Source organism: Musca autumnalis, unplaced genomic scaffold (assembly GCF_047663935.1).
Source record: "Musca autumnalis isolate F117 unplaced genomic scaffold, ASM4766393v1 scaffold_1, whole genome shotgun sequence".
In the NCBI taxonomy this organism is placed as follows: Eukaryota; Metazoa; Arthropoda; class Insecta; order Diptera; family Muscidae; genus Musca; species Musca autumnalis.
The window spans coordinates 164,810,313-164,837,986 of NW_027411644.1; the positions used below are offsets into that span (position 1 = coordinate 164,810,313).

At 34.4% G+C, this 27,674-nt stretch overlaps 1 protein-coding gene across 13 annotated transcripts in view; it reads right to left on the bottom strand.

Moving 5' to 3' along the window:
• cpx (synaptic transmission protein complexin) overlaps nucleotides 1–27,674 on the bottom strand; it is a 1,026,747-nt gene that overhangs the window by 927,508 nt on the left and 71,565 nt on the right. For 4 of the 13 annotated variants that reach the window (XM_073958839.1, XM_073958848.1, XM_073958843.1 and 1 more), the window contains exon 1: nucleotides 21,675–26,504. The exons of 6 other annotated variants lie outside the window; for them this stretch is intronic. The gene's annotated coding sequence lies outside the window, so the exon portion shown is untranslated. Of the gene's footprint in view, nucleotides 1–21,674; nucleotides 26,505–27,674 lie in introns of those variants that run through there. 3 more of the 13 variants (XM_073958847.1, XM_073958842.1, XM_073958835.1) reach the window with 1 other exon arrangement.

Below are 27,674 nucleotides of genomic sequence, written 5' to 3' on the forward strand. Positions count from 1 at the left end.
AGAGTGTCATTGTTTCCGCGATGGTAAATCAGGTGTTCAAGTTCAAGTTCGAAGATCGGACCATGTTTTGCTATAGACCCATATAAGTGCACCTCCGATTTTCGGCAGTTTAAGGAATTTTTGGCTACACTACCCTTAATTTGATATTTGAGGCTCCCAGTGGTCAAAGAACTTCCCCATCAATAATTGTGAATATAGCCCCCTTATAACGGTACCACCAATTTTTGGTTTATTGAGGGTTTTCGCTAAATTTTTTAACTGAATCATCCGTTACTTAATATTTGAGTTTCTCTGCAGTCACGAAATTTGATTTGATTTATTTGATCATTGAGGTTCCCAGTGGACAGAAAGTTCTCCACAAAAAAGGGTCAATGTCGAAGTTTTGGTATGGCCCCCATATAACGGTACGATACGGTTTTTTTGGAGTCCGAAAGAATAGAAAATTGTTGTTTATTTTGGAATATAAATACCGTACACCGATGCACATTGGTCGCAAATGCGAATTCTTTGGCCAAAAAGTCAATTTTTTGACATTCTTCTTTTTTTGTTGTTTTTTTTTTGCAGTATGGAAGCAGACACTCCAAAACAACAAAAACAATGCTTGTGTATTCTAAACTAGCAGATCCTGGTCCGAGTTGCTGGCCCGTCGTAATGAGTTTGAATGACAACTTTTTATGGACTTTAGGCTTGACAATTAAAAAATTGGTATTTTCTACCTCACTTCTTCGGTCCATTGTTAAACCGAGGAGGATTTTAAATGTATCTACAGATTTTGTCTCTAACCATTCCACTCTCATACGGATTTTGTCGAATTTTTTCGCACATTGATACTGTTTAGGATTTATTATCGTCAATATCCCCTATCTTTTTACTAAAGCGATCTAATTATAAAAGTTAAAAAAATGGTTAAGTCGAATTCTCCCGCTTATTGAGACTTACATGCTTAAGTTTTTCATGGCTGATGAACCGTTGAACCTCACCATTTAAGGAAATTTGTAAATATATCGTTTTCTTGGTCGGAGGCGCAACTACCGTCTTGAAAATTAATTTTAAAGCCGATGCACTAATAATTTTAGCAAACATAGCGATTATAAAGCAATAAGACCCGGAAATTCGTCTATAAATAAAGGAAATTTTTGGAAAACGGGACAATCCTGAACATTTTCTGAAAATTGCATGGAATTAGGTTCAGTAATTTCCAAAAAATAATAATTTGAAAAGAGTGGGCGTGGTCATCAGTTTTCAAGATATAACATATTTAAAAAGTGGGCGTATTCCGGTAGTTTGTCTCGAAATATGTACCTAGGGTACACACAAACCCTTTGCATCCCAAAATTTATGCTGAAACTGATATATAAAATATGCATAACAAACCTTGTGCTTTTGCTGCAAATTTCATGGAAATTGGTTCGGTAGTATTGGAGATATAACATATTAAATCAGGCGTGGTCGGGTCTTTAGGCCCCAAAGAAGTACCTGGATTGTAGATTAATTCGTGAATTTTTAAACCGATACATTCGTAATATTTGCAAACATAGCGTTTTTTTAATATTGCTTAGGGGAGGTACCACGTCCCCTCTGGAATTCAATAAAATATGTAGCCTGTTTCTGGGGCTATCCCTGTACATTTCGTGAAAACTTTAGGAAAATCAGTTCAGTAGTTTTGTAGATGTACCATATTTTAAAAAGTGGGCGTGATCAAGTTTTTGGGTCCCAAATAAGTAGGTAAGGTCGGAGAAACAACCACAATTCGTCGGTGTCATGCTTAAGTGTTCCATACGCCATTTGCCTGATTCGAGAAAAACTCATGTTAATGTTTAAGGTCATACAGGACAAAAATAGTGCAATAATCTAATACTTTAAAAGCTCAGTTCTACTTAACTAAACTCATAGAATATAACAGTAGTTTATTTTAGTCAGATATCTGTGATAGTCTAGAAGTTATGGCCAATTTTTATAATTGCAAAAAGTTGCTGAATTGTTCCATGGAATCTTTTTTTCATGTTTTTGGCAGTTTGTGTCACATGGAACACGTTTTGTCACATTTCAACCAAAACACTTTTTATCAATCGTGTTCCACCTCCCTAATATGAAGTGCTACTGTTGAGTTGAAAAATCAGGACTTTAAAAGAAATATTTATTTTTCTCATATAAATACAATAAGGACTATTATTATATATTTCATTAACATTTATTTAAGGGATTGCCTCCACTAATCACTATTTTTATACCCTCAGCCTTTAGGCTAAGGAGGGTATATACACTTTGATACGATGCAAATGTGCCTCATCGAAATAATGGTTTTAGACCCCAAGTATGTTTGGACGAAATGTGTTTCAGACAATTTGGAGTCGATCTAGCCATGTCCGTCCGTCTGTCTGTCTGTCCTGCTGGCTGGAGCGCACGATAACTTCTAACGGATGAACCGCTTCGGTTCAAATTTTGGCTTTCGTAATATTTTGCCCAAACTTAGTTCAAGTTCGAAGATGAGCTACATCGGTCCACTTCTTCCGGTACCTCCCCCACAAAAGTTCGAAAATGTTCGGTTTGTTTGGTTTGTGCGCACGATAACTCTTGAAAAGAGTGACCGATTTGGTCCATACTTTGTACAGCGTAAACTTTCTACCAGAGTAATATGAGTTTCCAATATGGTCTCAATAGGTCCAGTCCTTCGGGTACCTCCCACACAAAATTTCGGAAAAGTTCAGTTTAGGGCCATCTCTCGAATCGCTTTGATTTTTGTTTTAGCAACTTGTATTCACTACCCTCCATACGACGGTACAAGTGTCATCAGGGGCAAGTCCATACGTCCTGGGAAAATAGCATGAAAGTTGCAAAAAACCCCTATGACACCGTGTGAGGTGGTTGGAGCGCAAGATAACTCTTGTACGGATCTGCCGATTCGGTCCAAAATATGGCCTTAGTAATATTTTGTCCAAACATAGTTTAAGTTTGAAGATAAGCCATATCGGTCCACTCCTTAAGGTACCTCCCCCACAAAAGTCCCAAAATGTTCGGAAAAATTGTTCGTACGGTAACTCTTGAAGGGAGTGACCGAATTGGTCTATACTTTACACATCCTAATATATCTATCAGGTATAGATCAGGTTCGAATATGGACTATATTTGTCAACTCCTTCGGGTACCTCCCATACAAAATTTCGAAAAAGTTTATTTTAAGACCTGCTATCGAATCACTTCGATTTTTGATAAAGCAACTTGCATTCGCTGCCTCAATAACGATGGTAAACGTTTTTTTAGGTGCAAGTCCATACTTCTTGAGCAAACAGCCCGAAGATCGTGAAAACCCCCTATGGCACCATCGGACAAAACGGATTGATATTTTGCATTTCTAAGGTAACATAAAATATTTAACGCGTTTTTCTTATAATACCATTTTTTTAATCGGTGCCCACACTAGCTTCAAATCGAATGAACGTTTTTGCGTATATTTTTGTGGACTTACATCAAAATTTTGTCTTTAAACTAGGGATTTTTTTGTTTAAACGATTGATAAAATTTCGTTTTCATATAACAATACAATATTCAAAAATATTTGGATTTATAAACTATTATTCTTCAGTTTTTAAACCAAGTCCTTTAAAACAATTTGTTCCATACGCCACATTATTCGTAACTTGGCAAAAATTTGGCAATTTTTTGTTCCAAACGCCATCATTTTTGGTGCGGAACAATTCGTTTTTGTCTCTTTTTGTTCCATACGCCAAACGAAATGGACATGGAACTAATAAGTTCAAGGTTGTTTTGTTCCATACGCCAGGCCTTATGGATATGGAACAAAACGACAAGATTTTTTGGGTCACAAAGCGGATGTGGAAAATACTGGCATCTGAATATCTCAGAAACTATAAGAGATAGAGAAAAACCGACCAAAAAATCTGAAAGAGCACGGTTCAAAACCTTGTAATGTACCTTTATCTCAAAATGTCAAAAAATGGCGTATGGAACACTTAAGCATGACACCGACGAATTGTCTCGCAAATTAATTTCCAACCCGATACATTCCCTGACAATTTCAGGAAAATCAGTTCAGTAGTTTTTGTAGAAAAGTTACAAATTGAAAAATGTGGGCGTGTTCAAATTACATAAAAACCTATGTTGGGTTATGACGAATATTTAAATATTCAACTGATGCCATTACCAACGAACGACATTTGATTTTTAATTATGTATATTGATTCGCATTTACCGTTAGACCAGAATTTGTCAAAGTTGAGATTTGTTTACTGTGTTATTAATGGAGTTGAGTGTGCAGTATTTTCTGATAATTTCTGGGTTATAAAATCGCAATAAGAAAAATTTAAATGGTAAACTCAAATATGAAGAAGAAAGACGAAAGTAAGTAGGTTTATTTTCCAAAACAAAAAATAACTACAGAAGAAAAAGTCGGTCTAGGAACGAAGTCATGGTAGAACAATATGTATAAGGTAACAGCAATACCCAGCTGATTGAACTGGTCTGTAATGTTAATGTTAAATTCTATACGACATTTTATATTTCTATTTTCGATGTATATTAGGGACATATATTTTTTGAGGATAGATATATATCATTCAGAAAAAAACTATTTCGAGTAAAGACTTCTTCATATCTTCCATGTCCGAACAACGCGCCGCATAGTATAACAACGCTTATGAAAGCGGTACAATATTTGTTAATATGTGTGGTATTTTGTTAAATTTGAAAAAATAAAGCCCTAATAAATATGTGCTTCTTTGATTTCAAAAACAAAAGTTTGAAACAGCTTCTCCTTTTTCAATGAACTTTTAGCGACCCCAAAACAGTTTTGCAAGATTTATACTTTCTGTGAGAAATTATCCATTTAGTGGAATGGTATGGATAACATCAAATTGAAAATGTAACGAAATTTCATTCGTGTTTTTCAAAATATTCAATCAAATTTGAAAAAATATTAGTTTTATAAATTCCAATAATTTATAGACATTTCCTTGTTTTGTTTACATGTACCGGTGACACTAACATTACAAACAAACAAAAATTTCTATGTGGTTGTTGTTGAGTTGTATTTTGTTGCAGTATTTACTCTACCTTCTTTGTTCTACCATGGAACGAAGTTATCAACATATTTCTGGAACCATCCTTAATTATTACCTTTTCTTCAATTTTAAAATTGTTCTGGACCGAAATAATTTTGAATAGTTTTGATCGCTAGTGATCGATGTATAAAAAAATGATCTGATGTGTGTACTTTGAGAAAAAAAACTAATTTATTGTCGCGCATCGCTGCGAAAAATGAAGCATAATTTTTTCATGTTACAGTAAATTCCGTAAAATTTGATATTCAGCTGATACAAACTTATGTCGAGGACACACACTTTTGAACCGATTTTCCTACAAATTTGGAATTTTTAATTTGATTGTCCAGAAAGTTCTCCACCAAAAATTTTCTACATAGGCCCACCTTGTGGCAGAGCCCCTAATAATTTATAATTTAAGATATTTTAACAATTTTAGCCGCATTTTTAAAGTGATTTGCCTGTAATTGTATATTTTGACTTCTTAGAAGGTGCAAACCACAGTTTATACAGTTGGACACTAAGCCCACCTGAATGTAATGTTTGTTGTTAAAAACATTATTATGATTTAAAATACAAAGAAATTCAAATCACAATAATAAAAAATCTATTATGTTTGTTTTCAAAAGTTGTTAACAGAACCCTGAATGGCCGACCTTCTCAAAGACATAAATACAACAAGATAAGACATTTTGTTTGCTATCATTCTTCAGTGAATGGCTTTTGTATTTAACATAATGTTATATCACGATATGGTGATATAACATTTTTTTCTTTTATACATTTTTACGTATTTAACTGAATTTACCGATCCAGTTGACATAGAATTATTCTTGAATAGATCCTTGAATTCATAAATTTCGTTTCTGATACCATTACATGAAATGTTTCTCCTTGGTTGCGATTTTGAATTAACTGCAACCTGTTAAGGGTAATGTTTCTAAACAAAGTTTCGTAAACATTTTTTTGTTGCATGCATTTTGTCTAGTCTTAGTTGTATTTATGTCTTTGACCTTCTATAGGCAAATCCTTTGTATCAAAAATTATTACCATATGTCAACATTTTAGTTTATACCCCATACATTGGGTGAAAACTATTCTGAATTAATATTTTGTGACTATACGAAAAGAGTAAAAAAAGTCATAGAAATAGTTGTGGCCAGGAAAAATTGATTTGGGGCCATAGTGCGATGGTTTGACAGCTTACTATAACAACGACAACTGCGCTATACCACGCTTACGTGTGATTGCCCTGCACAAAAAATCCTACAATCTGCATTAGTTACCAAACCCGTCAAAATAACATAAATAATTAAACCATCGCCATCAAAAAATAAAAAAAGCGGAAAAGAAACAAATTACTAGGGAATGATGTGGCACATTTTATGTTACAATCTAAAAGGTATCAAATTGAAACAAATTTTAAATTCAGTACATTTTGAATAGCCTTTAAAACATGCACAAAGAATGTCCACAAATTGCGAATGTCATAAACATAATAGCGCCGCGCCAAAAAATTGAATATAAATTTGAGGCCGAACCGTAAATACACCCAACGAATTTAGGCAACAACTACCCAGCTCGTGTGAAAACAACTGCAAATGAATTATGATTGCACAAAAACCGAACGAATATCAAGGATGAGAATGGATTGCTTGGATGCTTTAAAGCGAATACTTTTATTGTCCACTTTTTCTACACTTCTCACATCTCAATACAATATATTAAATAAATATATAAAATATAGAACAGACTTGCCAACATTTGCGGATTATTTTATAACAATTTATCATTGACGAATGGGGCGTAAACTTAAAATCGCAAAAAAACTTTTATATGTAAATGACAAGGGTGGCAAATCTACTTATTTCGTTGCCTTGAAGCATCATTAAGCATTTAAGGACAATGTCTTTCAATAAAGTCCGTTGCTGGCTACAATCTTGTCAGTTGGTATCGTCGTTGTTGATGATGCATAAATAACAAATGGTCGATAAGGATATTACGCAGTATCCCGATTGGTCGAATAAAGAATGAAAAAAAAGAAAAAATAATACAACAAAAAACTTAATAATCATTGGGAACGTGGAGATGGAGATTAATTAGCTGTGCGATTATTTATTTAATAGAATTTGGCAGTGCCTTCGTTAAGCTTATTATGGTAAATGTCTGATAAGTTGTAGTTAATGTTGATATTTAAAAATTCATGGACATGGCCAAAATAAAATGAGGCGCAATTGTTGTTAAGATGTACAAAACACAACAAAAATAATGATAAAACATTTTTGTTTTTGCAAAATGAAATTTAATTTCGATGTCGAAAAGATCTATTTTAAGGTTCATTTAAGCGCGAATGGTTGATTGTTTTTACGAATTATTACTTGGAATGTAGTTTGGAGTACAATTTTCTTGGCAAAGTCAATAAATATTCAAGATTGCTCTAAAAAAGATAAAGGTAAAATTTAGAAGAGGGTGGGAAACATTTAGAACACGCTGAGAGTAGGGGAAGACGAACAAGTAAGAACAGCGTTAAGTTCGGCGGGGCCGACAGTTTTATAGACTCCACCACGAACTGTATTGAAATAAATAGGAACAATTAGTTTTCTTTCGTTTATGTAAGTACTAAGCTCTTCGTCTACGTTAAGTATTATTTCTTTGAGGAGCAGAATATCACTTTATATTGATAACTAGCAAAATGCCCGCTACTTCGTAAGCGGAAAAGGAATAATATGCAAATAAACAATATTTAATATGGAGAACACTGAAAATTTTGATGTACTAATACATATTTGAATTGATATTTAATTTCTTTCAAGTATTGCTCTCTACACTTCAACAGCGGCCTACATTTTAAATTCCAGTCCATGTTTAATTAGAACGGTATGCGCATTTTGAAAATTTTATCCACATTTTCCAACCGAATTTTAGAATTTGTGATATCAAAATGTAGAAAACCATTATTCAGAATATGTTACCCTATATAACAGCTAATTGTTGAGAAATTTTAATTTAGGCCTTTTTTTCTGAGGATGTAAAAACCTTCTTGTAAAACATTAGCCGCATAGATCTACCTTTTCAAATGAACTTACTATAACGTTTAGAATAGACAACAAAGAAAAAAAATTTTTGTTGAAAAGGTACGTTTGACTTTTTGATATCAGTACATTATTTAGAAACCGAATTCGTGTTAACCTGGAAACAATAGTACATTATTCAGTAAAATTTTTAAAATCCAGGACCTTAGCTCAAATGTTACAGTTTTAGCTCTACTTTAAATAAACATTCTGATCCAATCTCAACAGTTGTCCTCATAACAAATTTCATTTATCGATTCACCCAGTACCAGTGCTTCAATATTTAGTATTATTTAATACTTCTAGTACACTTATTGTACGACCACCTTTAACAATGAACCTGACAAATTAATAATATAAATAACTTCTATTCCTTAGCCCAATACTAAATTTATTGCATATTTTTACTTTTCAGGCACTAATGATATAATTCCATCTTCATTGCTACACCCAACGTCAAATTTAACAGCAACATTACGTATTTCTCAATAAATCATCCAGCCCTCAGCCTAATTTTATAATTTGTAAGCATTTCAAAAAATCCGTATCTAAACACCAACACAATCCCTCATACAACAATTCGAAATTCCATCTATATCCCATCATGCAACACCAAACTGGGGCTCAATTCTGTTTCTATGAAAATGTGAAATGAACACTTTTATAAAGGGAAAAACTGTCAAATGAAAAAAATTATAAAGGAAATATTTTTCATTTCAAATTTTCATAGAACAAGAATCCACCCCCTGCTACCAAATTTAGTACTTATAGTATGTATAAGTTTCAAAAATTACTTCCTTTTATCTAAAACTATATCCAAACCGCGATTTAGTATTTTTCGTATACATTAGTACGAATTTCCAAAACTTCCTCTCTTTCTCACTCTAAACGTCAACTGCTATACTAATACCGAATTTCACAATTTCAGCTCTACCCCTTTACACAATAAAAATTTGGACCAAATTCTGTGCCATTTAGTAATTTTCGTACACTTTTTGTACGTATATCCACAACCACATCCATATCTCAACCCTACACACCAACAGCGGCTGTAATACCAAATTTCCGAATTCCACCTCTATTCATGCCATTAATACTTTTCGTATGAAAGTACGAATTTCAATAACTATCTCCAACAGTAATTGCGAATTTCAGGATTCCACCTCTATCCGTCCACTTAAATCTAAAATGTACCATTTATTACTTTTAAGTACGAATTTCCAAAACTTCCTCAATACTACACTCCAACAGTAACCTTAATTCGAAATTTCAGGATTCCATCTCTATCCGTTCACCCAAATATAAATTGTACCAAATTTAGTACATTTAGTACTTTCCGTACCCATAAGTATGAATTTCCAAAACTATCTCAATCCTACACTCCAACAGTAACCTTAATTCGAAATTTCAGGATCCCGGCTCTATTCGTTCCCCCAAATCCAAATTGTACCAAATTTAGTACTTTTCGTACCCATAAGTACGAATTTCCAAAATTTCCTCAATCCTACACTCCAACAGTAACCTTAATTCGAAATTTCAGGATTCCAAATCTATCCGTTCACCCAAATATAAATTGTACCAAATTTAGTACATTTATTACTTTCCGTACCCATAAGTATGAATTTCCAAAACTACCTCAATCCTACACTCCATCAGTAATCTTAATTCCAAATTTCAGGATTCCAACTCTATTTAAATTGTACCAAATTTAGTACCGTTTAGTACTTTCCGTACCCATAAGTATAAATTTGCAAGACTAACTCAATCCTACACTCCAAAAGTAATTAAAGTCCAAATTTCAGGATTCCAGCTCTATCCGTTCACCCAAATCCAATTTGTACCAAATTTAGTACCGTTTACTACTTTTCGTACCCATAAGTAAGAATTTCCAAAACTACCTCAATCCTTCACTCCATCAGTAATCTTAATTCAAAATTTCAGGTTTCCATGACTATCTAAATCCAAATTGTACCAAATTTGGTACCATTTAGTACTTTTCGTACACATAAGTATGAATTTCCAAAAGTACACCCATAGCTCAATCGTACGCTTCAACGGTAATCTAAATTCCAAATTTCAGGTTTTCAGCTCTATCCGTTCACCCAAATACAAATTGTACCAATTTTAGTACCATTTAGTACTACTCGTACACATAAGTACGAACTTCCAAAATCATTTCCTTATATCAACACCACTTCCCAACCTTAATTTCCATACCAAATATGAACATTGTAGCTATATCCGCTCAAAATATACAATTGGTACCAAATTTAGTAACTTTTCGTACACTTATAGGTCGAATTTCCAAAAACCCTTTGGTACATCTTTCTAACTCTCCATCAGTTTCCCTCATTCCAAATTTCATAATTCTAGCTCTTCCCGTTTGCCTAATACAAAGGGTACCTTTTAGTACTTTTCGTACCCTTCTAGGTCGAATTTCCAAAAACCCAGCCTTATCTCACCCCTACACACCAACAGCAACCCACAGTCAAAATTTCAGCTTTCTAGCTTCAGCGGTTTCGTCTGGGCGATGATATGTCAGTCACTCACTCAGTCACTCACTCACTCACTAAGCTCTTTTATATATGTATATAGATTTTCTGCGTGGAGATTTTCTATCAATTGAAATTCCAAAATGCCAAGTAAAATTCACTTCGGAAGGAAACTGTAGTAGAACCCATTAAAAGAGCTTCTTGGTTGAAAATATGACAAATATGACACCTCGCAATACATTAAATTGGGCAATTAATGGGGGCTAAACTAAAACCTGGATGTATGGATAGTTTTTTGGCGCGTGAGTTTTCTTTGAACACAAAATTCCAATTAACACAAAATTTGGTTGAAAAATATGTCTAAAATCGTCAAAGGATTTTAAGTAGATTGGTACCCTTATATGGGGGCTATAACAAAACGTAGACCTATACAGTTTGATTTTTTGAAAGAGATATTTTGTACCTGTTACAATATTTTTTACCCCTAGAGAAGACTATGTACCAAATATCAGGTTTTCCGATTGATTAATGTTGATAAAACTTTCAAAGTACCGAAAATCGGGTCTACCGTTCTATGGGGGCTATATAAAGAGGATGACCTATACCGACAAACTTCAGGTGCTACGTTTTATACCCCCATCTAAGAGTAAATAAAAATTTCATCCATTTCGGTTTGATAATGACATATGAAGGCAATATGAAGACGTTGACTTTTACCGACAAATTTCTGGGGGAATGTTTATTTCCACCTAGGAAGACTTAGTACCAAAATGCAGCCATTTCGGTGGAAAATTGAGGCCACAACCTTCAAAATACCCAAAATCGGGAGATTCCTTTCTATAGGGGCTTTGGTCAAAATGAAGACTAAATACAAATTTTAGCCATTTCGGTAAGATAATGTCTCTAAAACATTCCAAATACGAGGGCTGAACTATAACCATCTGGCCTAACAATGAAAACGCGAATATTTACCATCAAAAACGGTTTTATTGTTTTATCAAGTAGTCTCGAGCATGATTTATACACTTTTTCGTGCGCTCAAACCCACTGGCGAAGCACTTTTTCCACACCGATTGAGACACCTCCAATATATGGTTTTGAAACGCTTTTACAGCCTTTTCTGGCGACATAAATCGTCGACCACGCCTTTTTTCTTGATGTGCTGGAATCAAATGAAGTCATTGGATCCTCAGTCAGGGTTGTACGGCGCATGACCCATCAATTCCACGTTTTCTTAGGCCAAACAGGCGCTGGTTTGAATCGATGTGTGAGTCCCATATTGTCATGGTGCAGAATGATTCGTCTTCTCTTGTTCTAAAAACGTCAAAATACCGGAAATCGGGCATTACCCTTATATGGGGGGCTATACCAAAACTGGACCTATGTCCATTATTTCTGGTGGAGAAGTTTCTTGGCCACTGTCAAATTATGGCTAATTCGGTCTAAAAATTTTACTAAAAAAGTCAAAATAGCTGAAATCGGGAGTTACCGCTACATATGTATATGAAGGCTGTACCAAAACGTAGATCTATGACCATAATTTTTGGTGGAGCATTTTGTTGATCACTAAGGACCCTAAATGCCAAATTTTAGCTAATTCGGCCAGAAAATGTAGCTTAAACGCCAAAATACCGGAAATCGGGCTGTACTCTTATATGGGAGCTATAAGAAAACGTGGACCTATGCCCATAATTTTGGATGGAGAAGTTTCTTGGTCACTGGGAACCCTAAATGTCAAATTGTATCTAATTCGGCTGAAAATGTGACTAAAAACGTCAACATATCTGAAATCGGGCGGTACCGTTATATGGGGGCTATACCAATACGTGGACCGTTATAGCCTATCTTCTAGTTCAGACCAAAAACAGATGTGTACAAAATTTCAGCCGTGTAGCTCGACTCATTCGAAAGATAGCGTATCGACTTAAAATTTTAAGTTGACCAAGAACATATACTTTACAGGGTCGCAATTGATTATTTCGATGACTCACAAACGGCATGACACACTTAATATACCCTTCATATTATGCTGGAGGGAATAAAAAATTTCAAGAAAGTCGAAGAGTTCAATCACTGACAAAAATTGATTTTAGATATTAAATCGCGAAAATTGCATCCACGTCCACTGTGCAATATTTATACCCTCAGCATTTATGCTAACGAGTGTATATACACTTTCAAACGGGCAAAATGTGCCTCATCGAAATAGTGGTTTTAGACCTCAAGTATGTTTGGACGAAATGTGTTTCAGACAATTTGGAGTCGATTTAGCAATGTCCGTCCGTCTGTCTGTCTGTCTGGCTAGCTGATGCGCACGATAAATTTCGAACGGCTGAACTGATTTGGTCCAAAAATTGACTTTCGTAATATTATGCCCAAACTTAGTTTAAGTTCGAAGATGGGTTATATCGGTCCACTCCTTCCGGTACCTCCCCCACAAAAGTTCAAAAATGTTCGGAAAAATTGTGCGCACGATAACTCTTGAAGGGAGTGGCCGATTTGGTCCATACTTTGCACATCGTGAAACTTCTACCAGACTTAGTTTAGTTTCCAGTATGGACTCAATCGGTTTACTCCTTCGGGTACCTCCCACACACAATTTCCGAAAAAGTTCAGTTTAGAACCTGTTCTCGAATCTCTTCGATTTTTGTTGTAGCAACTTGTATTCACTGCCCCGCTTACGATGGTACATGTCTAATTAGGGGCAAGTCCGTACTTCCTGAGAAAATAGCCTGAAAGGTGCAAAAAAAAAACCTTATGACACCGTGTGTATTGGTTGGAGCGCAAGACAACTCTCGAACGGATCTGCCGATTCGGTCCAACATGTGGCCTTCGTAATATTTTGTCCAAACATAGTTTAAGTTATAAAATAAACCATATCGGACCACTTCTTCAGGTACCTCCCCACAAAAGTTCAAAAATGACACCATATGTAGTGGCTGGAGAGTACGATAACTCTCGAACTATCCCATTTGGTCCACAATTTGTTTGGCCATCCTGATATTTTGTCATACTTTCAGTTCGAAGATAGGCAATACCGGTCCACAACTTGCCCCTGTCTGTCGGCAAAGCCGACTGATACTTTTATACTTGTTTTTTTTCTATTTTTAATTAGATAGCTGATAAAACAAGAAAAAATACAAAAAAGTTTTTTCTTGTTTGGACCAATATCAAAGAAATTATGAGTATATCTTTGCAAATAGTTTTTACAGAATTCGACTTTTTCAACGCGCGATATCTCTGGAACCTTTGTAAAAAAATCTGAAAATATACTAAAATGTTTTGCTGATGAGTAGACATCGGATTTTTGCATATTTTTGAAAATTATAATGCAAATAATTCGTTTATTAAACAGCAGAAGCTGGAGCTATGTACGTATTATTATATTATTTTCATTATGACATCGAATTTCTGTCATTGGACCGACATAATTCTATATAATAACATAGTTACAATTGGTTGAAATTTCAAAAATATGCAAAAATCCGATGTCTACTGATGAGCACCATCGTGTTGATGGGTTACAAACGGAATGACAAATTTAAATAAACCTCCATATTATGGTGGAGGGTATAAACATATTATTGAAGCCGACATGATTATAAGTTGAGTAAAGTCACATCGGCTATTAACAGCTTCTCTCAACAAATCTCCGGGACCAGATTGCATATTTTTGAAAATTATAATGCCAATAATTGGTTTATTAAACAGCAGAAGCTGGAGCTATGTACGTATTATTATATTATTTTCATTATGACATCGAATTTCTGTCATTGGACCGACATAATTCTATATAATAACATAGTTACAATTGGTTGAAATTTCAAAAATATGCAAAAATCCGATGTCTACTGATGAGCACCATCGTGTTGATGGGTTACAAACGGAATGACAAATTTAAATAAACCTCCATATTATGGTGGAGGGTATAAACATATTATTGAAGCCGACATGATTATAAGTTGAGTAAAGTCACATCGGCTATTAACAGCTTCTCTCAACAAATCTCCGGGACCAGATTGCATATTTTTGAAAATTATAATGCCAATAATTGGTTTATTAAACAGCAGAAGCTGGAGCTATGTACGTATTATTATATTATTTTCATTATGACATCGAATTTCTGTCATTGGACCGACATAATTCTATATAATAACATAGTTACAATTGGTTGAAATTTCAAAAATATGCAAAAATCCGATGTCTACTGATGAGCACCATCAACACGATGAGTTACAAACGGAATGACAAATTTAAATAAACCTCCATATTATGGTGGAGGGTATAAACATATTATTGAAGCCGACATGATTATAAGTTGAGTAAAGTCACATCGGTTTTTTTCCGTTCGTGCTGGGTGATATTATCAGTGGAGCTTTGCAATCGCTAGATATTTGCGCCACAAGCAGTGGCCTAGGTGTGAAAACTGAGATGGTCCTATTCTGTACAAAAACCAAATATGCAATCCACAATCTACATGATTTCGAGATCAGAAATATCACCCATACATATATGAAAAAGTTTCTTTAGATTCAAAACTGTCAGGAAAACGTAATATGGAACATCGTGCTCACAAAGTGACCGCTGCATACTACATAGAGCTCATTTACTCAAAGAGTGTCACATCTCAAAAAAATTAGTTGCGAGAAAGCGCGACATTAGATCAATACTCGCATATGGAGCACTACTATGGTGGCGAACAGTGGGACAAAAACAATACAGAACAAGTAAGAAGGTATCAGTCAGCTGTGCTGACGAAGATAAACCCTCCGCCTCTGAAGCAAACACAAATATTACACCGTATATAAAATATATTGATTTTGTATCACCAGTTTGCTTCAAAATACGTACAATCTGTAGGTACCGTAATGTGGGGCTATACCAAATCATTGACATATCAGCAAAAATGTCTAAAATCGTCTTTTCCATTTCGAAAAAATCAAAAAAAAATTTTGATACTACATCTATGATTTTTGGTACATACATTAATAAAAAATTGTCATTCCAAATCTGTTTTCGTTACCAACTTTGATCGTTGCGCGCAAAAGATATGACCGTTTTAATTATGCTAATTAGAAAAAATTCTAAAAAAATCGCGGCTTAATACAGTAAGCTGTTATATCCTATTATCATTAACTGAATTCGCACAATTTGCGATGATGCAAAAAAAATTCGAAAAGTTTCAATGGATTCGCGAAAAATTAAATTTGTTAAATAATTTCACGTATTTACAAACATATTTTTGAAACAATAGCGCTTATACTTACAAAAAAGATATATATAAAAATTATAGCAGCATCCAGACATTGTGAGGAATAAAATGAAACCTATGTCGTGAAGTTTGGAGCTATAGTATTCATGTTATTTGCAAAAATGCAAAGAAAATATGACGAAAAAAATAAAAATAATGTTATTCTAATTTTATTTTTTTATGGTTTTATAGGAAAGGTTGAAGAAAAAATGTTTGAGTTCTTCGTCATTTTCGTCTAAATTTCACGCAATAATGAAGATATTCCGTTGCAACAAATTTTTCGCTTATAGTTTTCCTATTGGCGAATATTTTTAGAACATTATATTAAATCACAAGGAATTCCAATTGTGGCATAACATTAAAATAATGTTATATTGAATATTACATCATTTAAAACGCATATAAACCGCGTAATATTGGAAATCACAAGATGCGCATCCGATTTTCCAAAACAGCGAAACAATCCCTTTTATTTGATATACACTTTGTGAAATTGCATTTGGCGACCACGATGTAGCATCAGATGCATGTTAGGGTGCAAAAAACAGTAAAATGCCCATAATTTCCACGAAGTACATTTGCATTTTATGCGCATCCGATTTTAATGATCACCATTAAAAACTACATCATCATATGTCATTTCAATGCGATCCATCAAGAACCGTGGATGTAGCATCGCACTCAGTTTTTAGAAAAAATTTATTATATCTCCGGATTCGCGAACGTTTTTCAATATCTGTTTTCACACATTTTAAATATGCGTTTTGCTCTATTTATCTAAGTAGGAATAACACATCTAAAACTCGTCTAAATACGCGATATTTTCAAAAACATTTTTTGCAGATTTTCAAAAATTGAGGGGTATCATATCCGCCGATCTAGTGGATGGATTTAGACGCACAAAGGCTTGTTAGATTCAGAACGTAAAAAAACTAAATTCACGCGGGTTTCCACCAAAATCGAAAGGCATTTGTAAATTTTGAATCCAAAAAACTGTTTTTTTAGAAAAAATTACGCACAAAAAATTCGACTTTAAGCTGAGATTGTTGTGAACCTTTGAAGGCTACACGCCCGAGTTATACATCAAAAAATGCGTAATCGCGAGTACTACAATCTCATAATCAGTTTTTAAACGAGTGCAGTTGCGCGTCCCGATTAGAGCAAAAATTCAAAAAACCCAATTTTTTAGTCTTCAAAATGTCAGCATCCGTTTGAGATTGATGCAGTGGTTATATTAAAAAATCATACATTAGAAACTTCATCTCTGAAGTATATTCTTTAACTTCTTCTTTGAACATTATACTCTACATTGTATTGTAAAGCCGCTAGTTAAAAATTGACTTAAAAAAACTCGTTTCCTTCAACGATTTTTTCCTATTTTTTTATATTAAAACGACCACAGCTTCCGCTCAAATTATTATTTTAAGAAACCCATCGGTGAATCGGGCTAGAACAGTTTATTTTACCGAAATGCGTTCAAAAGTTATTGTATATTACAACAATTCGCGAGTTACAATACCCCATACCTCAGTTTCAACAGAAGTAAATTTTCTACAAAAAGGGCGATATACCAACAATTTTTAGTAAGCATACTTTTGATCCATAGAGAAATCGAAATATTAAATTACTTTAAAATAAGTTTGGTGGAAATTATTAAACAAGTTTGAGATTCATCTAACACATTTTAGTATTGTTTTTTATCTTTAAGGCCATTATCTCAAGAAGTATGGACTTACTACGAAAAATTTTACCGTTGTAATATGGACCGTAAAAACAACATTCTAAAAAAATTTAAATAGATGCGAGACGAGTCCTCATTTCTGGCCCAAATTGGATGTAATTTGGAATCTGGGGTTCCTAAGTCTAAAAACATTCTACAGCTCAAATGTTGGACATAGGTCCACGTTTTGGAATAACGGTACCGTCCGATTGCATGTATTTTGGAGTTTTTTTACTTATGTGCAAAGTTGACTGTTCGAAATTTCGAACACTGGTTCTTACCCTATATGTCAGTCGCTATATGAAAACGCGGAAATTAACTGACAAATTATAGCCCCACAGAAGACTAAATACTAAATTTCAGCTATTTCTGTAGGATAGTACGGCTAATATCCTGAAAAATCCCAAAATCGGGAGGTGCCGTTCTACTGAGACTATATAACACATGCATCAGTGCTGAAAAATTTCTGGAAGAAATTTTTGTAGCCCCAAGGAAGACTAAATATGTTATAAATTACAACAATTTCTTTAGGATAATGCAGCTGAATCCCTGAAAAATCCCGAAAATAGGGCTGTACCGTTCTGTGGGCCCAAGGAAGACCGGGCCCCCCCGAAATGGTTTGGTCGACTAAATTTTTTTGAGCTACTTTAAGAAATTATTACGTTTTTTCACTAAAATAATTTTTTTGTTCTGAATGTTATGTACTAAAAATGTACTTTATGAACAAGTTGTCTAAGAAATATTTAAAATTTTTTTGAGAAAACTTCCAGTGAAATCTGAATTACTTCTTTTTCTCATGTAATTTCATTTTCAAATAATAAAGGGTCGAGGAATTCTATAATGAATATAAAGGCCTTGAGGCTTTAAACTCATTCTGTATTCAAAAAATTGCGAGTTTAGTATTGTGCGGATTGGAAGTGCATGAAATGACATGTTTACTGGACAAAATATACGATATATCAAGAGTTTTTCGTGGAGTATATCTCTAAAACCAATTAGAAAATTTAATGGAGAAAAAATGTTTGTTGTGCGTCATAAAGTGCTAATATCTGCTATAAGTAGCATACCCACCTGATTTTTCCTATCATTAACAAAGTTGTAGCTGAAAACAACCGCAAACAAAATTAATGCTCAAACATTGGTTAAATGGTATTAAAATCTGCTGTAATTTCGGGCTTTAGGTAACGATAAAAATTTACCTCATCGAAATATTGACTTCTCATATGTTTCGACAAAATCCACTTCAAATAATTTGGTGTCGATTTAGCCCAGTTCTTTCGTCTGTCTGGCTCGAGCGCATAATTACTCTCGAACGGATCAACCGAACTTTAAGTCATATCGGTCCACTCCTTTTTCCCACAAGTCTACAAAATGTTTCACTAAAATGGTGCGCACAATAACTGTCGAAGGTCCAAATCGATTTCTTCGAGACATAGATTAGGTTCGAATATTATGGATTATACCGGTTTACTCCTTCAGGTACCTCACATACAAAATTTTAATATCCGATTTCACCGAAACTTTGAACATCCTAAAATTACTTCCGGACGTCCATATGTCTATCAAATACCAAGAGGGTCTATATGGGACAACATCTTCGTATACTTCCCTCACAAAATTTAAAAATATAAGGGCTGTTCGAGAATCCATTGGACATTTTGGCCAATGCTACTCCTTGCGGTCTTGTTTACGGCTATGTATATTCTATTTTTCGTGGGTAAGTCGATGGTGCCTGACATAACGATTAAAAAGCTCAAAATCTTACCATGACCAACTAAAATGACGGATTGACACGATAACTATTAAAAGGAATGACTTCCAAAATTAGGTTTACTTCCAAAATTAGGTCCACTTCCAAAATGGACCATCCTTACAGGTATCTTCTCCACAAAAGTGCAAAACTTTAGCGCTCTTATCGAAGTCAAATTTATGACCACAACATAAACATTTATTCGCAATGCTCACAATCGTGAAATTGTTTACCCAAATATTTCGATATTTTTGTCGAAAGTGACAACGAAATTCTGAAACTCCCTGACTACACAATTTTTAGGGCAGAGATATTGGCCATGAAGCTCGTAGTCGATCTGTCTATTGATAAAAGCCTTAACTCAAACAGACTGAGGGTATATCTATGTCGGCAAACCCGACTGATACTTTTTTACTTGTTTTCGAGAAAACAAAAGTTATGCATTTTCATAAGTTGGTGCCGACAGAAGTGCATAATCTATGGTCATAATCCTTGGAAAGTTTTAAATGTCATCGGGTTCATAAACATCTAATCGTACAATTAAGGTAGAAATAAGGTAGATGGAGTTTTTTCGACTTAACCTACTTTGTCAGGACTTAGCTAAAATTTTGCCGAGCCCGAATGTGGGTTTCGTAGTCTCAAACAGTACTGAGTGTAGAATTCGGAGTATATGAATCGTAGTTAATATCGCCCGACTCCTGATAAAAATGTATTCTATTCTAAATGCCTGTTCCAGACCCTGCAATAATCTACACATTTTTACTACTGAAAATGAGTAGATTCTTGCAGTACTAGAGCAGACCATAAATGTAATTTTCTGAAAGTTTTATTTGGCTCGCATGGACTCTATAACTACTGGTAAAATAATAAAGTTTTCGTGTTTTTATGACATAAAAGAATATTATTTTCTTACAATAGCTGGCAATGTTTGATTGTCAGTCCTCGCGGTAAAAATGTGTCCAATTGATAACTTAATAAGACAAAAGTAACACAAAACTTTTTTAGTGGGACTGAAGTTAATGTGAGATATGTATATGGATACGTACTTTGAAGAATAAGAAATACTATAAATCTTTAAAATAGAATCGAAAATGCAAAATAAGAGCTACTGTGGCTAAAAATTCTGGGATACACCAAAACGTAAACCTACATGTGTAATATTTATTTTAAAGATTTTTTAGTTATTGCGTCAATTCTGTTGGAGAATTTGGTTAATAACTTTAAAATAGCTGGCGGGGGGAATATACTGAACGTATTATGATATGCTTTATTTTACTCTGTTCCAAATTTCAAACTTATATCTATAATATTGTAAACTCTCTCTATTGAAATTATATACTTTGTGTCAATATTTCATATAAAATCAACTAAAAACCCTTTAAAATTGCTTTATGTAACGCTACGCAAAATTTTTGACTTTCATGATTTGACTTTCATGATAGTCTCGGGACGAAGTGGTTTAGATAGCTGCCTGCCCCACCAACAATTTTTGGAGAACCTCCCATTTAACGGCACCGTTCGATTTCAGTTATTTAGAAGTTTTTAGCTTTTTTTTTAGCCCAATTTCAATATAATTTGTAAATAAGGGTTCCCAAGTCTGATGAAACTTCTCTACTTCTTCTCCAAAAATTAAGGACATAGATCCAAGTTTTGGAAAAGACCCCATATATTTTGGCATTCCGAGCTCTTAGTGGTCAGAAAGCTTCTCCATTAAAATTTTGGACGTATGTTCATGTTTTGGTATAGGCCGCAAATAACAGTACCACCCGATTTCAGTTACTTTGAAGATTTCATTTCTGTTTTAATTTGCTGAAATTTGGAAATTAGAGTTCAAAGTAGTCAAACGGCTCCACCAAAACTGGTAGGCATAAGTCTTCCTTGTGGGGCGATACCACCATGTGCATATATATATATATATTTTTTTTTAAATTTATATTATAACAATTTAATTTATTTGGACGAATTGTTCTTCTCTAAGTTACTCTGATTTAGTTCATAAAATAGATTGACCCTATTTTGTAACATATTCAATTATTTGGAAGAACCTTTTGCAAATTTATCTTTGCAAATTTACCTATTTCATATAATTTACATTAAATTGCTGGCCATAAAGAAGGATTGAAATCTATGCCATAATACCATTTAAGAAATACAGATATTACTGACCACGTTCTATTTCCAAAACATATTTGTCCTTGATATTTAAACACACTTTTGACATAGTTAATTATTTAAAGTGCGAGGACAACAATAAATTCATGCATACAGAGCTACCTAGAGATATTTCTTATATTTATTAGCTCGTAACTTTTGCCGCGATAAAACTCTCTTACCAAATGTGTTATCTTTCAACTTCCTTTTTGTGATATATGCATTTACATATACGAGTATATGAACGTAGGTATGTAGGTTCGAACTTTCGTAAACACTCACTTTATATGGTTTTGACAAGTCGTCTCAACGATTCATTAGAAGTTTTGTCCTTTCCTGTGTTTTTGTTTAGATGTTTGTTTGTTTCACATGGATTTTTGTAGCTCCACGCGGAGAAGAAAATACAACGGAGACACGAAGTATTGCCTCTTGTTTTTTATTTTTTATTTAATTTATATTTTCTTTGAATGTTTTTAATATTTCTGTTCATTTTCTTTTTTGATTTGTTTTGCGTTTCTTTTTTCTGCTGTTTTCTTTTTTTGGCTACGAGATATTTTTACTTTTAATACATAGACAATGTCTGTATAGAAGAAGAAGAATATCGACAGTTTGCACTGACTCTGTGGTTCGGTGCTACGTTTGCACTCTTCTGTGGCACACTACTGTTTTGGATTTTCGAATAAAGCATATATAGCGGACTTTTTAGTTCAAAACAGTGTGCCAGTGTGCAACAAAAGCAACAGCAACAACAACAAAAACTACAACATCCTACTATCGTTTCAGAATGCCTGTGTTTTTTTCGTATAAAACAGAATTTGGTCAAAACAACAACAGCAAAGCCCACCAACAAACAAATAAGTATGTAAAGTGAAACATCGGCTTTCATCGTTTTCACATAGTTTACAAATAGTCTCCGAATACATTACCCCAACAAGCAAGAATCGGTTGAAAATGCATACCATGTGATGTGATGTTTTGCTGCCATCAACAGCAATAACTACAACAATAACACCGATGAGAACCACATCAGCAGCAGAAGCTACATTTGCTCTTACCATCACGACAATGTAGAAACAAAATTCTCTTTGGGTCACAGTGCCAGCAGGCAAATAAAAGAGGGTAACGGAAACACTCAAAAATTCAACATCATCATCACCACAACGAACAACAAAGGCAACATCTCAATCAACAAAAATTGTTTTTACTAACGAGTGAAGCCTACATTTAGGGGCTAGTTCGTGTTTTTGATTTTGCCTAAAAGTATGATTCATGTAATAACATCGACATACCCCTCCCCACATCCTTGTCACGTTGGTTTTGTTTTATTCGTTTCGCCAAGTTTTCGCAATACGAATGAACATGTTGTCGTTAGGAGCCAAATTCCCGACAGCTTTTAAGACGTAGGTGCGAAAGAGAACGCTATATTCCCAGCTCCTACTTGGCAAAGTGCCCATTTGTGTATACTACAGTTTTATGGTCTTTTGTTGTCTGATTTCAACTCAATTGCCTTGTGAGCTAAAACGAAGAGTGTAGGTTCTTACTCAGAGCGGAGTGAATAGTGATGAGATGAGTAAATTTGCTTTGTCATCATTGTAGGGATTGTAGGGGAATTTGTGCCAATTATGAGTGTTCTCAATGGAGAATTTAGGTGAAGTTCATTTTCGAATATAAACAATGAATAGTAAAGGTTTTGTAAACACGCCGAGAGTTGTTTACTTTGTTGACATTTTGAATTTTGTGGCACTTTTATGTGATTTAAATAAAAAGTTTACACAAAAACTATAAAAAAATTTGTGGACTACATCTATAGTTCGAACAAATGATTTTTGGTTAGGAAAAATTTGAAGCAAGTAATGAAAGGCCTTGTTTTAGTATAGGTTAGCCTGTAGAAAGCGGGAAAACTATGAGTGGAAGCTTAAGCAAGTATATAAGAAATTAAAGAAAACATTTTCTTGCGTAAAAAAATAATTTCCCAGGAGAAAAACAAAATAAATGTGATAAGAAGCAAAATTATGGTATCAAGAAGATTGTGCATTGAAGATTGTGTTCTTGCAGTGAAGTATGTATGTGTATGTGCCGAAAACAATAAATACACGTAGTGTTATAGTAGCAAATAAATGTTCGATATTAAACAAAGTATTCATTTTGTGCCACCGTGGTGCAATGGTATGCACACCCGCCTTGCACACATAAGGTCGTGGGTTCGATTCCCCGGCCAGGCAAGATCTAAACACTTTTCAACGGTGGCAAAATACCCCTCAGTAATGTTGGCGACATTTCCTGAGTATTTCAGCCATGTAAAACTTCTCTACAAATGTGGTGTCTTAGACACGCCGTTCGGACTCGGCGATAAACTGTAGGTCCCATATCATTGAGCTAATATGAATCGGGGTGCACTCATTGATATGAGAGAAGTCTCCCTTGTCCCTTATGGGATGTTTGTGGAACAATTATATTATATATATTCATTTTGTGAAAGTTAATATCATGTGTGAATTTAAAATTAACAATGCATTAACATTGAATAGTATAATCAAGCTTTATGTAAAACCACCAAACTCCTGCTTGAATTAAATACGTCATTATATGACAGTTCACAAATAGGGTGAAAGCCAGAACTCCGGTGGAACTACCAATTTGAAAAAGACATCTGAAAACAGGATGTTCAAAATTATTTTATGTTTCGATTTTTTTGAAAAATGTTCAGTTTGTAGCCAGTAATGCTAACGCTCATTTCATGTTAACCCTTTGAACCTCGATTTTTTTCCGTCGAGATAAAAAATATTTTTTATATACATTATGATTAGTAGTCGCCAAAAAAAAGTCCTCTGTGAAAAAAAATTCTTATCAATCCCTTGTTGTTAGGGAATTTCCAAATGTTGCCTGTTGGATATATTGGCCCATTGCGGTTATAAAAATGAACAAAGTTTTTTTTATGTCTTTGCATTATCATTATATTTTCATTATTTGTAATGTGGAAAGTCATGAACAGATGAGTTCGTATAATTCTAAAGGAAAAATTAATGGAAATGGAATGGAAAATGTATCTATATTTACAAATATAGTTCACAAGCAAACTTATAATACCCTACCCACATTGTGGAGTAGGGTATAATTAGCTCCTTTTGAGGTAAATGGTGGTTTTCGTATAATTTGGAATGTTCATATTGGCATGATATAGAGAAATAATAAATAAATAAATGAGAAATAACAAGTAAAAAAGTGTTAAGTTCGGCCGGACCGAACTTTTCATACCCTCCACCATAAAATATTCTGAACCTAAATGGAATAATTAGTTTTCATTCCATTCCCCAACTTAAAGTGGGTACGTTAAAATGTCGGATAATGCACATAAAATGCATCATTCGGAAGGCCCTTTTAATGGTGCCTATATCTAACTATGTATGTTGACAATTTTTGGTGGGCTAGAAATTGGGAGGTACCGTTATATAGGGGTTATAATAAAACATAGACCTATGTTGACAGTTTTTGATGGGAGCCTTTAATGTCAAATAACTCCTAATTTGATTAAAAATTATAGCTAGAATCCTCAAAGTACCGAAATTTCAAATTACAGAAAGTTCGTCCAAAAAATAAAGCACAAGTGCGGAAAATCGGGAGGTTTGTTTTGGGGCTATACCAAAACATGGACCTACGTTCGGTTAAACATTTTAAGTAAACTCCACAAAGTACCGAAAAGCGGGAAGTATCGTTATATTGGGGCTATGTTGAAAATTGTTGATGCAGATGTGTGGTAAATTGTAGATAAAATTGCCAAATTACTGAAAATTGGGAGGTACCGTTATATGGGAGCTATATCCGAACATGGACCTATGTTGACAATTTTTGATGGAGAGGTGTTGTGACCACTAAAAACTTCAAATGTCAAATTACTGCTAGTTCGGTTAATATTGTAGCTAAAATCATCATATTACTGAAAATCGGGAGATACCGTTATATGGGGGCTTTATCGAACTTTCTTGACAATTTTTGGTGGAGAGGTGCGGTGACCACTAAGAATTTCAAATATCAAATGTTCAAATTACAGATAATTCGGTTAAAAATTCTCAAAATACCGAAAATCGGGAGGTACCGTTATACGGGGCTATACCAAAACATGGACCTATGTTCATAATTTTTTCGAATATAAGTTTTTTGGTCACTAAGAACCCTAAATATCAAATTATAGCTAATTCGGTCTAGAAATGTGACTTAAAACGTCAAAATACCTGAAATCGGGCGGTAACGTTATATGGGGGCTATTCCAAAACATGGACCTATGTCCACTAGTTTTGTTATATAAGTTTATTGGCACTTAAGAACCCTAAATGTTAATCTATAGCTAAATCGGTCTGAAAATGTAGCTAAAAACGTCAAAATACTGTAACTCGGGGGTACCGTTATATGGGGACTATACCAAAACGTGGACCTATGTCCACAACTTTTGTTATATAAGTTTATTGACACTTAAGAACCCTAAATGTCAAATTATAGCTACATCGGTCGGAAAATTTAGCTAAAAACGTCAAAATACCGTAAATCGGGGGGTACCGTTATTTGGGGGCTACACCAAAACGTGGACCGATATGGCCCATCATCGAACTTGACCTGCCTGCCTCCATTTTTGTGGATGCTAGTGTGATTACCACAGACGGACGGACGGACATGCACAGATCGACTCAGAATTTTACCCTGATCAAGAATATATATACTTTATTGGGTCGCAAATTAGTATTTCAATGCGTTACAAACGGAAAAACAAACTTAATATACCCTCCATACAATGGTGGAGGGTATAAAAACACTTCAAACCGTAAAAATTTTGGACTTTTTGAAAGAAAATTATAAAAAATTATAACGGGACTTTATCGAAGCAACACTTTTTGTGGAATGATACTTCATAAGTGTACGAAACAAGATATACAAACATATCCCAAGATATTCGACTAATGTCAACTAAAATGAAGTAACAAGTAAAAATTTTAAATGTGCTATTGAAATAAAACGGAGTGTATACTAGGCTGTAACTCTTATATCTGAGCACGTACATCAACATAATTTGGCATCTATGGGAAGGTCGAGAGATCGTATTTCACGTGAGCGGCATGTGTCTACCAGGAATATTGATATGTATAAGATATATTAAAATTTTTTCCAATTTTCGCACAAAAGTTTCGGCCCATTTCACCCGCTTAAAAATATCTGATAATCATGTAAAATTGCAAGCTTCATTTCTGTCTTATTTAAAATTTCGCGCTGATCGGACTAAGATTGCGACCTACAGGGCAGATACCATTTCGGATAAAAATTTTGTTTTTGGTCCATTTCACCCCCTACATATTTCACGATCATCACCAATAACAATAGCGATCAATTCTGAAATGATATGATGATATGATACCAAATTTCGTGACGATCGGCCCAAATTGCGGCCTGGAGTTTGATTACAATTTATAATGGACAGACGGACGACCACACATCGCTATATCGCCTTTTCTCGTCGAGATATGAAAAATGGTATATAACATTGGGGGTCTACGACGAATATTTCCCATTGTTACATGAATTTTTGCACACATTGTGGAGTAGGGTATAAAAACAAAAACTTCAAAATACCGAAAATTGTGAGGGATCCTTCTACGGGGGCTATATGAAGACGTGGAGGACTAATTACTCAGTTTCAAGCATTTCGGTCGGATATTGAGGTCACAACTTTCAAAATAGCGAAAATCGAGAGGTACGGATCAATTGGGAGCTATATGAACACGATTACCAATACCGTTAATTCTCTCTGGGAGGTACCGTTCTATGGGAGCTATATCACAATGTGGACCGATAAAGCCCATTGGCATTACCAAACATCCTAGTAGTAATAGAAACTTCTATACCAAATATATTGATTTCAACAAACAGGCGGACGGACAGACAGACGAACATGGTTATATCGACTTAGAATTTTATGCTCATCAACAATATATGCAATTTATAGGGTCTTCGGCGAATATTTCGATGTCTTACCTACGGAATGACAAATTTAATTATACCCTCCTTATTATGGTGGAGGGGTTAAAAATATGAGACACGTGCGCACAATGGATCAGAATTCGATTTTCCTGACCAAAACCCCAATTTTTATACCCTACACCAAATTCATGTAACACCGCGAAATATTCGTCGGAGAC